This window comes from Arvicanthis niloticus, chromosome 1, assembly GCF_011762505.2.
Source record: "Arvicanthis niloticus isolate mArvNil1 chromosome 1, mArvNil1.pat.X, whole genome shotgun sequence".
NCBI lineage: Eukaryota > Metazoa > Chordata > Mammalia > Rodentia > Muridae > Arvicanthis > Arvicanthis niloticus.
In genome coordinates this window covers 66,432,733-66,449,971 of record NC_047658.1, presented here as the reverse complement: position 1 = coordinate 66,449,971, position 17,239 = coordinate 66,432,733, and the positions used below count along the sequence as shown (strand labels likewise).

Below are 17,239 nucleotides of genomic sequence, written 5' to 3'. Positions count from 1 at the left end.
CATCCATATTTTATTAGTATCCATTGTCAGATTATCAATATAGCTAGGAACTGGATTTCTCAAATTTCTTTTTTGAGAATGAGGTTAGTTTTCCAACCTAATCATGCTATCTGTGGTGGTTTAAATAGCTATCCCCCCCCCCCCAGTGGACTTCTCCCCTAATTGATTAAATGATAAAGACAACAAGAAGCCAATCCCTGGGCCAGGAGGAGGCGGGGTTTCCGGGTCCAGGAGAGGAAGAGGTGAAAGGAAAGTCTTTTTTGGATGGACAGGCGGGAACAAAGCAATTAAGATGTGGGCTAGGGACTGTTAGGTCGGATGGCAAAATCCACCAGGATCCACCACTGGAAGATTTCTAACAGAATAGTTGGTGAATTTACGATGCTAGATTCCATGCCCAGTGATTGTGTTATCTGTTGATTCTAGACTAAGATTGGTGTTTTCCATTTCGCAGTGACTCAGCTGAGCTCCAGGGAAAGGTAACTGCAGTGGAGCATTGGGTTGGCAAGAGTGCGCCCCCAGCTGGCTGTGGAAACTTGAGCGCGCTGAGCAGGCTTGGCAGCAGCCAGCCACTGAAAGGAGAGAGCGATTTCGAAGCTCTGGAGAGGCAGAGCCAGCTTCGGTGGGACAGGCTTTGGCAAAAGGAAAATACGCGGTCCCAGGCTATGTGACAGGCTGGGAACAGACCCAGATCACTGGTCAGTGCCTAGCCGGCAATAGCGTGGATTGATTTTTGCATTTTTAAATATTTACCACAATTGGTTATCTCCCAACCCCCGCCAGATTCATGTGTTTGGATGCTTGGCTCATAACGAGTGGCACTGTTAGGTGTGGTCTTGTTGGAGTAGGTATTACCTTGTTGGAGGAAGTTTGTCACTCTAGGAGCAGGTTCTGAGGTCTCCTATGCTCAAGCTACACCCAGTGTGGCATAGTCCTCTTCTGCTGCCTGCAGATCAAGATGTAGAACTCTCAGCTCTTTCTCCAGCACCATGTCTACCAGGATGTTGTCATGCTTCCCACCATGACAACCATAAACTAAACCTCTGAAACTGTAAGCCAGCCCCAATGAAATGTTTTCCTTTGTAAGAGTTACTATGTTGGTCTCTTCTCATGATATCTCTTCACAGCTATAAAACCCAAACTAAGACAATATACAAAAGCAGTTGTATTCTCAGGGGTGTTTCTGCTTGGCTATGGATACTTCCTCTGATCTGGTAACTTTGCAGGCTTCTCTGCCTTATTGGTCTATTTGGCAAATAAACAGATGAAACATACAAGGTAGAAAAGCCTAATATTTACATAATTTAAGACTCAGAAAGAAACAGACAAGCTGAGTAATATTTGACAAGATAATAGCTAAGAGTTTTCTGAAACCAACGAAAAACACAGAGCTGCAGATTCAAGAATCTCAGCAAGACTTGGGAAGGATGAGTGCAAAGCTACTGAAAACCAAACAAAATGAGAAAAATCTTTAAAATTATTAATGCATTCAAAGAAACTGAAAATAAGGCTACAGTGGCTGACTTCAATAGAAACGACAGAACCAAAAGACAATTGTCCTGTCTGATGAATACTGAGGAGCAGCATTGCCAACCTAGACTTGTAGACCTTAGGAGTAGCCTTCACAATGGATACTACTCAGCTATTAGAACGAGGACATCCTGAGTTTTGCAGGCAAATGCATGGAACTAGAAAATATCATCCTGAGTGAGGTAACTCAGACCCAAAAGGATATGTATGGTATATACTCATCAATAAAGTGAATATCAGCCAAAAAAAAAAAAAAAAAAAGGTACAGAATGCCCAAGATACAGTCCACAGAACTCAACAAGGCCAACAAGCCGAAGGGCCCAACTGAGGATGCCTCAGTCCCACTTGGGAAGGAGAAGAAAGCAATCATGGAGCCAGAGGGTGGGAAAGGGGACAGGGAGAGGAAATGGGGAACATGATCAGGTATTGGGGCAGAGGGGAACAGGACTGAAGCCCTGCGAGCCAGCAGAAAGTGGAAACAGGAGACCTTGGAAGGAAGGAGGTGGGGGGATCCTCCAGAATGTACCAGAGACCTGGGAGGTGAGAGACTCTCAAGACTCAAAGGGAGGAACCTTAGATGAAATGCCCAACAGTGGGGAGAGGGAATGTGTAGAGTCCACCTCCAGTAGAAAGACAGGGATGGGGAGGATGGGGTTGCCATCCCACAGTCAAAAACTCTGACCCAGAATTGTTCCTGTCTGAAAGAACTGCGGGGACAAAAATGGAGAAGAGACTGAGAGAAAGGAGGTCCAGTGACAGATCCAAATTGGTATCCAGCTCAAGGAGAGGCTCCAAGGCCTGATACTATGCTTACAAACAGGAGCCTAGCATGACTGCCCTCCGAGAGGCCCAACAAGCAGCTAAAAAACCAATGGAAAGAAGCCAGGGGCCCCTGTCATTGAATCAGAGAAAGGCTGGAAGAAGCTGAGGAGGAGGGCGACTCTATAGGAAGACCAGCAGTCTCAACTAACCTGGACCCCTGAGATCTCTCAGACACTGAACCACCAACCAGGCAGCACACACCAGCTGATCTGAGGCCCCCGACACATATACAGCAGAGGACTACCTGGTCTGGCCTCACTGAGAGAAGACACACCTAACCCTCTAGAAACCTGAGGCCCCAGGGAGTGGGGAGGTCTGGTGGGGTGGGAATGTCCTTTTGGAGTCAGGGGTGGGGGTAGGGATGGGAGAGAAGGGGAAAAAGTGTGGGGCGAAGAACAGTCAGGGCCAACTGGGAGGGGGATAAAGACTGGACTGTAAAAAAGGATTAAAGAATAAAAAAAAATTAACCAGAAAAAAAAAGATATAGCCTTCAATAGTAAGAATAAATAGGAGGTTTTAGACGTGACAAACAGAGCAGATAGATCCATGGCTATCAGACCCACACTAAAGGTTGTTCCTGAGACAGAAAATGGTATTTCCTAGACACAAGTGTGACAAGTCACCTAAGATAAAGAACAATGGGAAAGGTGAAGTAGAAGAAACATTGGCTATATATGTTAAACTTTAGTTGAAAGTTCACATGAAATGCTGGCTATCTAGTCAGCAGAGCCATCAAATGTGGCCAATATAGTCAGAACATTTATTTCAACTGCACAAAAAATTAACAGCTGAAATATTGCATACTTATTTTTGTTTTGTTTTTTTGTTGATTGAAATCCTATTTTTGAGACTTGGGAGAGAGGGCTCAAGGGGTAAAGTCTTTGATGCACAAGCCTGAGAATCTGAGTTCAAATCCCCAGGACCCATGTAAAGCTTTGTGCAGAAGTACAGGTCTGTAATTCCAGTATTCCTATGGAGAGATAGGAGGCAGAAACAGGAGAATCCTCAAAAGCTTATGAGCCAGCTAGCCTGTCATACACAACAACAACAAGAAACTGTCTTAAGGGGAGGATGAAATGTACACATGAGGTTATCCTCTGACCTGTACCCCACAGACCAACATGCAACCTACACATATGACACACATAAACATGTACCCCCCCCCCACAACACACATACACCAACATGAACCGCCACCACACACTTCACATACACCACACACTCAAAAGTTTCAAAATATTAAAATGTAAGACCTAGTGTTTCTTGGGCTCTTCTGGAGCTGCCTGCCCCAGCCCTAGCATAGATGTAGCCATTCTGTTCCATGCCTGCCAGCTATTCCATATTGTTGCTGTAATATGCCTGCCAGTCACTGACACAGAAAAATTACTTGACTCAGAGTAAGGTCATGCTGATCACATATCCTGTTATGTTCTGTGTGAGGTTTGTTAACCTTAAGGAACTCCACAAAGCTTCATGTAGGACCCTTTAAATTAAAGGTCAGTAGGAACTGTTATGTCTAAAATGGCTTGGGTCAGAGCTGACCATTGGGCAGCACTTCCTGCACCTGCATGTGAGCTCAATGAGTTTCTTGTGGTTTAAGCCTTTTTAAGCTGACAGAGAAAGATGTTTGGGCTGTAGCCTCAGCCCCCAAATTCTTGGGGTGTGTATTCAATAAACCATCCCTGTCTGACTGAGATTGGTATTTGTGTGGTTTGTCAGGCAGGTTTGTGTGTTTAGGATAAACAGTTGTGTTTGTCAACTGTTTATCCTAAACAGTTAGGATAGTTTATTACTGTAAAAAATGAGTAAATAATAATGATTTTAAAAGCAGGGTGGAGAGGTGACTTAGTGGTTAAGAGGCCGCTGCTCTTTGTTGTTTTGTGTTGTTTGCTTGTTTGTTTTGATTTTTGAGACGGGGTTTCTTTGTGTAGCCTGGACTGTCCTGGAACTCTCTATAGAGCAGGCTGGCCTCTGTCTTGCCTAGATCTGCCTTGCCTCTGCCTCCTTAGTCCTGGGATTAAAGGTGTGTGGTGCCATGCTTAGCTCCGCCTGCCACTCTTGCAGAGGATCCTGGTACAGTGTGCAGCACCCTGATTGGATGTTTCATAGTTGCCTATGACTTCAGCTCCAGGGATCCAGTGCCCTCTTCTGGCCTCTGCTGGTACCTGTACACACACACACACACACACACAATTCATGAAAAGAAAGTAACCAAGAGGGTTTCAGAGAAATCAAACACACAACAAGGAAGGTGTTTTTCTTGACTGAAAATTTCCAGTTAATGAAGGCCAAGAAATGGTGGAAGTAGAAAAATCAGCATCTTCCAACTTTAAGTGAATTTTTGAGGCAACCATCATCAATGGATGATGACACTAAACCCACTAGAAGAAACACTGATAGGAAAATGTGTAAGGGATTATTCAGGCTGAAATAGATTAAGATGAACACTGATAAATGTGGGAGAACGAGATGCTGTGCGTCTCCTAATACTGCAAAGCCGGAACTGACTGCTGTACTATGTGAAATGTTCTTGAAAAATAAAAACAAAATAAAACTTAAAGTGGACTGGGGTGTGAGATCAGGATGGACAGAACAGTCCCGTAGAAGGAAGGTAGTAAGACGCGTCAGGCCTCACAGACCCGGGAGGGCGTTTTCATTCTTCTTGTACTTAAGTTTGTCTATACCTCTTCAAACTTGTAAATGCTCAGACACAGGAGAAAGCTCAGAATGGCATCAGATGGGTATCAGATGGGTATGGCTACCTAATCTCCAATGACTGTGTTAAGAACAGCCCAGGGGAGGGGCAGCCTGTTTTCTAAATGGAACTGGCAAAGCTGGGTTACCACATATGGAAAAATGAAACTTACCAAACAAACCCAAACTGGAGTAAAACTGTAAAATTTTTCTACTAAAATCTAGAAAAAAATACTTCATTACAGCATTCTGGGCAATGGTTTTTTATTCCAACATTAAGACAGAAAACACTGGCCACAATGGCAAATGCAGAAAATGGAGTTCTCTAAAGTTAAAAAGTTCTTCATAGCAAATGATCAATTCAATAGACCATTGAAACTAAAATTTTTAATAAGCTGAAAAACACAAGATACTCAATTCAATATTCAGAGAACAACCTGATTTGTATGTGTAGAAAACTGAAGCCGGGCGGTGGTGGTGCACGCCTTTAATCCCAGCACTTGGGAGGCAGAGGCAGGCGGATTTCTGAGTTCGAGGCCAGCCTGGTCTACAGAGTGAGTTCCAGGACAGCCAGGGCTACACAGAGAAACCCTGTCTTGAAAGCCAAAAAAAAAAAAAGAAAGAAAACTGAAATAGACATTTTCCTGAAGACATATAAATGGCTGAGTATGTAAATCATGCATGCATACATACATACATACATACATACACACACGCATGCATACATATGTACATATATACATACATACACACATGCATACATACATGCATGCATACATACATACAAACGTACATATGTACAGCTCAACTTTATCCAACATCAGGGAAATGAAAACTGCAATGTGCTGTCACTGTATATCTGTTAAATGGCCCTCATTAGAAAGAAAAAGAACAGCAAGCATTGTTAAGGATATAGAAAAAAGGGACAGTCTGGCATGTTGATGATGAAATTATAAATTATTATAGTTGTTCTAGAAAGCAGCACAGAAGTCCATACCAAAAATTAAAAATAGAATCACCTGGTGTTTCAAAACGCTGCTTTTGGTGTACATCCAAAAGAGCCCTGGCTGCTTCCCAGAGGCCCTGGGTGGGATTCTCAGCACTCACATGGTGGCTCACAGTCATCTGTGACTCTAGTTCTGGGGGATCCAACACCCTTTTCTGATCTCCACAAAACCTAGCACATACATGGTACACAGAGATACATTCTGGCAAAACATCCATATGCTTAAAGGTAAAATAACTTAAAAAAGTAATGAATTGCATTCTTAGATATTGCTAAAAGACATTTCCATTTCAAAAAATAAATGTATGAGGTGATATGTTAATTTTCTTGATTTAATCATTCTACAACATAAATACGTATCAATAATTAATGTATACAGTTGCTAGTTTAAAATATAATTAAAAAAATTTAAGAGAGAAAACTTAAATATATGAGTATTCTTAACTTCCAATAGTCACCTAAACAGTCTATGGGCTAGGGCTATCCTCCGGCCATAGGGAGGAGAACTAAAGCTCCTTGCATGGGCTTCTTAGTACCCATTATGCCCGTAAGTGTAAGCATGCATTCAAATTCGTGTTCAAGAACTGTGTGTTCATCCAGGCATTGTTCTAGGCTTTGAGAGAGATAATAATGAAGCATTCTGGACTCTCCCATGAGAGACTATCACCCACCCCAATGAATCAATCTCTCTCTCCTCTCTCTCCCTCCCTCACTCTCTTCTCTCTCCTTCTTCCCCTCCTCTTTCCCCTCCCCTCCCCCTCCTCTTCCCCGACCCCCTTCTCCTTATCTCTTCCCAGCTTGGGAGTCATGTGGAAATAATGAAAATAAGGAGGAATAATTTTGACCAATACTGTCTTCCAGTCATGGAGTAATCTCTGCCTCAGTGTTTATCAAGTTTCCAAGTTTGTTTGTCTGGAGAGTTTAATGACTATTCTTCTAAATTACCTTTTCTTCTTTTTAAGTTTTTTGAAAATTTACATTGTTTAAAGGTAATATAGAGTTATAAGAACAGTTGAAAGACTTCCCATATCCTTTACTTAGTTAAATATCTTATTGATTTCTGTCATTATATGTGTATAGATATACAGATGCATGCTAGAGTATTTATTAGAATACATATAATATTTATGTGTCAACAAATCGTTTCTCCTGATCTGTTTGAGTTTCAGATATTGTGTCTCTTTATTTCCAGACTCTGTGTCGTTTCTTTCTTAAGACTCAGGACTTTCTCTTGAGGGCTTGTTTGGAGGTTCTAGCAGGTGAGAACAGTTACTTGCATACTGTAGTATTTTGAATGAGAAGATTCCTCATAGCTCAGATATGGCGGTATTGTTTGGTCAGGCTTAGGCAGAATGGCCCTGCTGGGAGAAGTATGTCACTGGGAGCATAAGACATTCCACATTCACTTTCTGGTTTCTGCTTATGGTTTTAAGATGTGAGCTCTCAGCTTTTAGGTTCAGCCATTATGCCTCCACTCCCCATTGTGGACCTGTATTCTTGTGGAACTACAAACCCAAATAAACCCTATCTTCTATAAGATAAAGTTTTAATCCCATCAGCGCCTTATCGCAGCAGTAGAAAAGTAACTATTACATATACTCTTAACTGTTAACTTCCTTTACTGCGGAAAGTCAAAGGGACATACATGAAGTGCTGAAAGAGAAAGAGAATGCCTGCCAATTCAGTTGAGCCAACACTGGTGATTGATGGGTGAGAGATGCTGCAGCCAGATTGCCATTATATCCTTTTTATATAACCATAACTTACTTTTATATAACCATAACTCAATGATAAAATTTAGAAAATGTATGCCAGGCAGTGGTAGTGCACACCTTTAATCCCAGCACTTGGGAGGCAGAGGCAGGCAGATCTCTGTGAGGTTGAGGCCAGCTTGGTTTATAGGCCATACAGAAGGCTATAGAGGGCTATTCAAAACCCTGTACTGAAAAGCAGAACATTTAAGATTAGTACTCTTTTATAATACATATTCCATTTTTCAAATTGTACCAATTATTCCAACAGTATCCTTTATATAAAATTTCTCCCTGACCTAAGATCCAAACCCACATTATTCATTAATTTTTATGTCTGTTTTCCTCATTAGCCAGAGCTTAGTTTTGTTGCTTATAACTGAAGAATTTTAACGATGTCTATTGTTTATAACCAACGATCCAACACAATTCATCTCCCAATCCCACTTCCATGTAGGCACAAAAGCCTCTGCTTTAGAAATTAGCACTGTGAGGCTCAATTTCATATTTTTATTGATTTCTATTTTTATATTCTATGTTTATATATGTATAGATGTGTATTATATACACATATAGGTAACATATATGTGTATTATTTATTCAGAATGATACTGTACGTTCTCAGTTTGTGATTTAAAGCCAAACCTGTTTTACATCAAACCCCTCGCTTATTTCACTGGAGGCCTGCAGATATTAGCAAAGCATATCCCTCGGGAGTCTTCCATACTGGGTTGGAAAAGAGTAAGACAAGTAATTAGAATAGATGACAGTGAATTTTAAACAGAGAAGTATGCACAAGGTGGAGATGAAACGTGATCAATAAATTTCTATCAAGAAATATGGTCAGGGCTTCGATAGCAATGGAAAGAGATAAAATCAGTTTTCTGGTGAAACCGAGTGTTTATAGATTGTCTGTCTACTATCCAAAGTATGATTAATATCAATGCTGACCAGCTAACCTTCACCATCTGCACAGACAGTCACATGTTTAGTTAGCTAACACTGTTAACTTTGACATCTGCTAATGTGGCATTACCTCAGGAATGTTAGGGGACTCTCGCAGTTCCTACATGATTTCAGTTCTTAGCTGGCCATCCTGATTAATGTTGACATTATCCAGTTCTGACATTTAGCTGGAACATATTGCAAAGATCCTAATCTGTAAACGTGCATAAAAATCTGCCCTGTTTAATTTGATAGCTTTAAAATATTGACATTATAGGGTTTTGAAGGCAAAGGGGGTCTGATCGCTTCAAGAAATCTAGAGGGTTTCTTCCTTTCTCTTCTTTTGAAAAGTCAAATGAAAAGCAAGCAGCAGGCAGGAGGAAAACCAGAGCTACAAAACCAGAGCAAATAGCATTTGCTGTTTTGTGCTTTGAACCTGGCGACAAAGAGAAAACATGTAAAGGTGAGAGCTTAGCTGGCTTGGCATCTAGGGAGTTGCTGGAAAAATTAGGAATAATCCCAGGGAAACCAGAAGATGCTGACAAGCCAAGGGGCCCCCTGCTCAGCTGGAAAGCTGAGGATTTGTTGAGGTTCTCTGGATGGGTGTGGTCATCTGGGAAGAAGAGAGCACTGAGTAAAGGTGTATCTTATCTTACTGGTCCCAATAATGTATACTTAGAGGAAAAGTTACCCTTTAATGCTTAACTCTCAGGTATGCTGTTTATAAGTAAACAGTAGGCACTCAAGAAATATTATATTAAACTGAAAGACTTATCAGGGTTTGGCAGGGACAAAGGCAGGGACCTTAAACACCCAAGGCACTGTGAGAATGGATTCCACAGTGGACACTGGACAGCCTGGCTCTGAGTAGTCATGTAGATTGCATTTGGCTAGAAGATTATGGAGTTCTTATTAAGTTCCCACTGGATTTTCATAAACCAAAAATTTCTAGGTCAAGAGAAGAAAAGTTTAATCTGAATCATAAAAAGAGGCTTGTGGGCCCCCCCCCCCCCATCAGTTCTCAGACTTAGAACTCTTAGAGAATCTCTTGGATGAAGGGGAGGCTGGATTCCCTTAAGGAAAAATACTAAAAATTTATGTGGTTAGTATTTCCTTCGGCTCCCCCCCCCACCAAAGGACACACAGCCTTTTATCAGAGTGACTAGGAATGAGAAGAGACAACACTCAGAAGCTGGATTCTATAGCACAATGCTTCTAACTGACTCTAATTCTTAGGGACCCCAAACATCACTGCAGTCCACAGAGGAGGAGCTGTGGAGGTCAGGCAATTATGGGGCTCATCTGAAAATAGGCATAGTGAGTCCTTGAACCTGTCCTGTGGTCATTTCCCCACTTATTGAAGTGTAACTGCAGTAGATGCTCTGGGCAGCTGACAGAACCTACACCCTGGCTTTCTCACCTGTAGAGGGCTGGTCACCATGACAATGAGAAATAGTGCTCGTTGAGTTGCGCCTTCCTGGGAAGTTGAAAGCCCCCAACAATGCTTTATTCCAGGAAGGATGAGAGAATTTAGTGTCACCATCAATGGCCTGAAAAATTCATGGAAAAATTCATGCTGTCCCATTTGCTTGTGATTCAAATCATTTAATCAGCTTCTTAAGGAGACAGAACCTAGAGAACAAGAGACCTTCACTAGTTTAAACAGGTGATGGCTTTAATTGCAATACCAGGTGTGGTTTCATCAAATAAATTAGCACAGCAATTGAATTCAGCAAATCCAATTTCATATTTTTCTCTGCTAATAAAGACTTCAAGAAGCAGTTTTCTTTCAGCTGGTACAGCTACCAATACCCCCTCACAGTCTTTCCCTAGGCATGCATCAACTTTCTAGTTGCATGTCATAACAGTACGCAGGGGTCATCATTGTTTTTTCCTTCTTCAGAATGAATGTCTTGTTCATCTGTATGTTCCTATCTATTGTAGAAGTTGAAAGTATTTCAGGCTTATTGGTTAGAGTTTGCGTTAGAATATGAGAAAAGTTTTGACAAAAACTCAGAGTTTGGGGGCCAAAAGAGATGGCTCAGCAGTTAAGAACATTTACTGCTCTTGTAGAGGACCTGGGTTTGGTTTGCAACACCCACATGGTGGCTCACAGCCACATGGTGGCTCACAACCTGGAACTCCAGTTCCGAGGGATCTGACATCCTCTTCTGACCTCTTTGGGCACTGCACACATGCACACATACATACACATTTATATGCAGGCAAAAGATCCATATACATAAAGTAAAAGTAAATTTTAAAAAATCCAGGGACCTTAGTGAAATTTTAATGGTTCTTTGATGTGAAGAAGATTTGTTTCCTGGGATACAGGAAAAGATGGTGCATATTGCTTCTCTTACATTAAAAAAGAAAGAAAGAAAAAGGTACACTAGGACACTAGGTAGTAGACTCCTTTGGGCATTGGAAGTAATGTCCTTCAATTTTCATGTTTGTTCCCTAGTCAGGTGACCTGAAAATCTGCTGCTAGCTTTGCATGGTGGCTAGCCTAAGAGACTTCTCTGTGACAGTTCCAGGATACTCTGCTGTTTGGACTACATTACCAATGGTGCCTGAAATTCCAATGTTCAGTAGAGATTGCTGTTTGGAGTCTTGGGAAAACTCCTATGATGAACCACTGAAGAGTCTTTTAAGGATTTTGAAGCAAACCATTAATATCTTCTGTGGACAATCATTTTATTTTTATATAATACCTATGGCTAGTTTCTAGGCCACAGAGATCAAATGCTTAGCCATGGGACACCAACATATCAACCAACCAATCTGAGCTGCCCATCATGAACTGAGTCTCAGTTGAACCATCAAGCCATAAAGCAGGGTGTATTCAGTAGTATCAAATATACGTGGTGTACATACGATGAGGATTGCATTGACTCTGAAGGCTAAGTGAGTTACATGGAGAAATCACCTCAATATTCACAGTTCCTGTTACGGCAGCAATACATTCTTGCTCTCAGCATGTTTCTATGGTCTCAGGGATTGATACATACAATCCTTTGACAGAGAAAGAGAAAATCCAGGCCTGATTGTTGCCTCAAGACACACAAGCATCACCTGAAGATGCACAGTGACCGTACTGTATCCATTTTTAATGGAACAACCAGGAAGGATGGCCATGAAAGAAGATACTCTTGCTGATTAGAACTCCACAGCACACTTGGTATTCACTTTTGCCTGGAATGAGCAAGCACGTGGTCTATACGGAGCTGTAGGCTGTGGTTGATGGTTTGGTAGGATGGTCAGAGACTTGGGAGAAACATGACTGGAAATATGGCGACATGGGACTCTAAGGACTAGGCATGAATATAGACCTTTCTAAATGTGATCTGTTCTAGTTTCATTTCTGTTGCTATGATGAGATACCCGAGCAACAAGCAACATAGGAAAGAAAGGGGATCCTTATAATTTTTAAATTTTTATTTATTCTTTAGACATTTTGATCATATTTTTCCTCCTTTTCCAATTCCTTCCAGATCCTAGACAATTTCCTAACCACCCAACTTCATGATCTTTCTTGCAAAGCAAAGCAAAGCAAAGCAAAGCAAAGCAAAGCAAAGCAAAGCAAAGCAAACCAAACCAAACCAAACCAAACCAAACCAAACCAAACCAGAAAGTACACACACACAATGCCATGTCTTTCAACTGCTCCTGGCATGGGTCCTTCCCTGGAAAGTGGTTGGTATATCCAGTGACTCTTCATTAGAGTAAACGGACCTTCCCTTTCCCAGCAGATATTGATGGCCATTTTGGTGAAACAGCTCCAAATTCAACCAAAACAATGGTAATGCAGACTTCTCCCCTTGTGCCAGAGCTCAAAGCCTCACTCATGCTAGGCAAATTCTCTACCACTGAGCTATGTCCCAGCCTTCCATTCAAAGCTCTTATAAGATAGCAAAGGAATTCCTGTGTTATCTAATCCAGTGTCTTGCAACTCTATGAAGTCTCTATTATTTGCCTTCCAATCTGGTGAATATAGTATATATCTCTAATAATTTCTCTGATTTCTTATGAGTACAATATACCTCCATTTGTCCAGTTTTTAAAAGTTTACTTAAACAGTGTCTTGTAGTTCTCAGCCTACAGAGTCTGTGCATACTTTATCAAATTTCTGCCTACATGTTTTTGTAGCTACAGTTTTAAAATTTGGAGGTTTTAATGGATAATCACTATCATGTGGAAATAAAATTCATTTTGTCTATTGACTTGCAACCTTGCTAAATTCACTTGTCAGTTACAGGATTATAACAATAGATTCCTTGGTGAGGAGAGACCTACACACAGGGCCAGCATCATTTTTTCTTTTTGAGCCACTTGCTATGTAGTTCGGGCTGGCCTCAAACTCATGCTCCTCCTGTCAAGCTTAGGAACCTTTTGGCTGTCTCCTTAGTGTCACCACTCCCTTTTATGAATTTTATTTTTTTTTCCTTATTGCATAGGCTGGGACATGAAATATGTATTAATTAGAAACAGTGAGAGCAGACATCTTAGTTTTATTTCTGATCAAAGGGAAGGAATCTAGTTAGACCATCTCTTCTTTTTGTCAACTTGAAGCAATTTTCTACTAGATGAGAGGTTTTTTTTTTTAAGTTTGTATTGATTCTTTGTGAGTTTCCCATAATGCAATCCAATCCCTCTCCTCATCCCTTTGTATCTGACCCCTGTCCTTGCAATTTTCCCCTCTCCCAAAAGAAAATTAAAAACTAAACAAAACAGAAAACATCTTACTATGGAAGCTTTAGTGTCATGGTGTGTCCCACAGTATACCTCTCTGTCCACGAAGCTTTACTTGCAAATGTTCCTTGCAATGAGTCATTGCTCTGATTCCAGGTCTCTGGCTTCTGCTACATTATCAATACTGGATCTTCACCAGGACTCCTCTCAGATATCCTATTGTTGCTTGGTATCATGGAGATCCTGCAGCTTCGGATCTGCAGGGCTGGACCTTTCACATGCTCCAACCATGCATAGATGAGGTAGATGTTGGACCAACTCAAATACCCAGATCTGGGCCTGGGTGGTAGCTGAGTTGGTTGCCAGCTCTCTGGCATCTGCACCATCAGGGTGAACTCTCCAGCACTGCCCTGGCTAGCTCGCCCAATGCTGCAGCTGGCAAGGGGCAGGGTCAGCTTTCCTGCTTTCATGATTCTGGGGCCAGGTCTTCTGGCTGCTTCAGGTTGGGGCATCATCTCCACACCCATGCCACCTCACAGCAGGTGAGCGGTGGGGCCAGTTCTCCCATAGTCATGCCCTCCAGGTGCCAGGCCACCGGCTCACTGTTTTGCCTGGTGGAGGTGCAGGGCCTGCTCTCCTGAGTGCTGTCCTGGGCGAGAGGTGGGACCAGCTCTCCAGAATGCCACAGCCAATGAGGGGCAGGGCCAGCTCTGCACAACCCTTGGACATCAGCATGGTCCCAGGCAGCAGCCCAGACCAGGGGCGTCTGCATGGTTTTTAGTGGTAGTATGAGCCATGGACACCAACACAGACCATGTTGCTTCCTGACCACAGACTTAGACATGGCCCTCAGCAGCAGCATCGGCTCAGGTGGCAGGGCAGGCTACTTCCAACAGGCTGTTTCTCTCCACCCTCACATCTCCAGTTCCGCCTCTCTTCATAAAGTTCAAACTGTTCTGCCTCTCTCTCTCTCTCCATCTTTCCACAACATAACTGCATTGTAGCAGTTCCCACTGAGGCCGTGTGGTGATGGGCCTCCGTGTGGTGGCAGACAGGCCTCTCAAGTTTTATTTTTAATTACAAATATCGATTATGGTTAAAAATTCTATCAGTTGATATGATCATGTAGTTTTGTCTTTAGATTATTAAGGAACTGGATAACATTGATCCATTTGTGAATATTGACCCTGACAAGTATTGTGGGAATAAACTTCTCATAACTGTAATATATAATTTTTCCAAATTATTACAACTGCTAATATTCTGCTGAGGATTTTTGCATGTCTATTTATGAGGGATGTTGGGTTAGAGTTTTCATGAAATCTATGTTTTATTTTACTATCAAAGTAATGTTGATTTGGAAAGTGAGCTAGGAAGTATTCCTCTTTTTTGCCTTGGAGATCTCTCTCTCTCTCTCTCTCTCTCTCTCTCTCTCTCTCTCTCTCTCTCTCTCTCTCTCCTCAGTGAAAAGACACTTTTTAGCTGGGGATGACTTAGGAATTATTACATAGAACAGGCTAGCCTCAACCTTGTGATCCTCCTGTCTGAGCCTCTCAGACTCCCATGTCCTGGGATTGCATATTCCCACTACACACAGCCATTTCTCTTTCTGTGAGACAGTCTTGCTATATAGCCTAGATTGGTTTCACACTGGTGAACTCCCTGCCTGTGCTTCCAAGTGCATGCATTACAGGCATGGGCCTAGCAACTCCTTTCTTCTATTAATGTAAATGTTTAAAAGACTGCATTGGTGAAAACATCTAAACCTGGGTAGCTCTTCTTCTCAAACTCTTTAAAAGTGTAGATTCAATTCAGGTTTTACAATACTATTCAGATGGTCTGTTTTATCTTGGGTGAGTTTGGGTGGTTTGTGGTTTTCAGGGAATGGGTCCATCTCATGGAAGTTATAGAACTTGTGTTTATAAAGTTTGTAGTGTTCTCTAATTTTTCTTCTAGCTTTTGTTGAATTTGTAATAATACTCCCCATTTCATTTCAATGATGTCTTCTCACTCTCTTGGTTCATCAAATTCTGTTCATATTTTTTAAAGAAGCAAGTTTTGGTTTAATTGATTTCCAGGGCTTTGTTTATTGTCTGTTTAATTGATTTCTTCATCATCTCCTTTCTGCTTGCCTCAGGTTCCTTTGGACCGGACTCCCCAGTTCCTTAGGGTGTATTGATTTGAGACTATAGTCAGCTTCAAGTACATTAAGTTTGGGAGGATTTTATTCTATGACTCAGGTAATGGCATTGTCTGGTGTCTGTCCCACCTGTTTTGGAAAAGGACATGCAGCGTGCACTGTTGCTAGGCAGAGCACTGGGGTCAATCAGATCTAGTTGATTGATGGTCAGCAGAGCACTGGGGTCAATCAGATCTAGTTGATTGATGGTCAGCAGAGCACTGAGCCAATCAGATTCTGCGGTTGATGGTTGGCAGAGCACTCAGCCAGTCAGATCTTGCTGGTTGATGGTTGGCACAGTTGTTTTACAAACTTACTGATTCTCTGCCCACTAATTTTACAGATGACTAATGAAAGCACACATGACGTCTCCAATTATGACTGTGGGTCTGTCTCTATCTTCTTTCATTTCTGTCAGGTTTTTCCTCCTGTATTTGAACCTGCTTTCAGTGCATGTACACTTAAGTACGTTATGTCTTCTTGGTGGACTGACTCTTTTATCATGGTAATTTGTCTTTGAAGTTTGCATTGTTTGATGTCCTTGTAGTCACTCTGGCTGGTTTTTGATTACTGTTTTCACGGTATATCTTCTCCCATCACTTCACTTTTAACCTATGCATATCATTATGTTTGAAGTGACTGTTTCACCATGCATACAGTCTAGTCAGCTCGTATGTTTTTCCTGCATTCCGGCCTCTCTTTTATTTTGATGAGCATATACCAGTTTATGTTTGAAGTTATTGCTGTCATATTTACATTTAGGCTTTTTTATTGTATTATTTTTCTCCAACTTTTCTTGATTTCTTTTGGATTTCTTTTTGAGCTTTTAAAGGTTTCTCATGTTTTGTTTGTTTGTTTGTTTGTTTGTTTTTATCATGTCTTTGCTTTCTAGTCATTGCTTCAGGACTTAAAACAGATGTCCTCCTTGCTGTGTCTGGAAACAATATCTGATTATTTCAAGTGCAGTGTCCAAGTATGCTGCACAGGTCTCTCCTGTCCTTTTATTGGAAGTCCATCACAGAGTTTTGACTTTCAACAATGAAACGTATTTTAAAGAACTTAAAAAGAACTTCAGCAGCACATATGCTAAAACTGGAAGGGTACAGACAAGATTAGCATGGCCGGTGCATGAGAACGACACACGAATAATTCGTAAAGCGTTCCATATTTTTAAGAAACCTTTTTTTTGTTTGTTTGTTTTTTTCGAGACAGGGTTTCTCTGTGTAGTCTTGGCTGTCCTGGAACTCACTCTGTAGACCAGGCTAGCCTCGAACTCAGAAATCTGCCTGCCTCTGCCTCCCAAGTGCTGGGATTAAAGGCGTGCGCCACCACCGCCCGTTAAGAAACCTTTTGAAGAAAGAATTTAACACATAGTTTATTTTGTTTAGAGCAATAGTTACCATTTCTGATTTTCTCCTAAGGTTGCCAGTTTCTTTCTGGCCTCATTCCCACTGACTGAAGATTGTCCCGAGCAGCTCAGTTCTCCTGGGTCCCTTCATCTGCGAGTTTTAATTTTATCTTCATTCCTGAAGGTTATTTTCACTACACTCGGAATCCTGAGCTGACATTTCTTTTCTTTCAGCATTTTAGAAATGTTAGGTGGTGTCCCGACAGCCATTC

At 41.6% G+C, this 17,239-nt stretch overlaps 1 non-coding gene across 1 annotated transcript; it reads left to right on the top strand.

Moving 5' to 3' along the window:
• Positions 1-16,685: 16,685 nt before the first annotated feature.
• On the top strand, positions 16,686-16,791 carry LOC117699500 (U6 spliceosomal RNA). Its single transcript, XR_004605192.1, has one exon. It is a non-coding gene; the product is annotated as a U6 spliceosomal RNA (small nuclear RNA).
• The last annotated feature ends 448 nt before the right edge of the window (positions 16,792-17,239 follow it).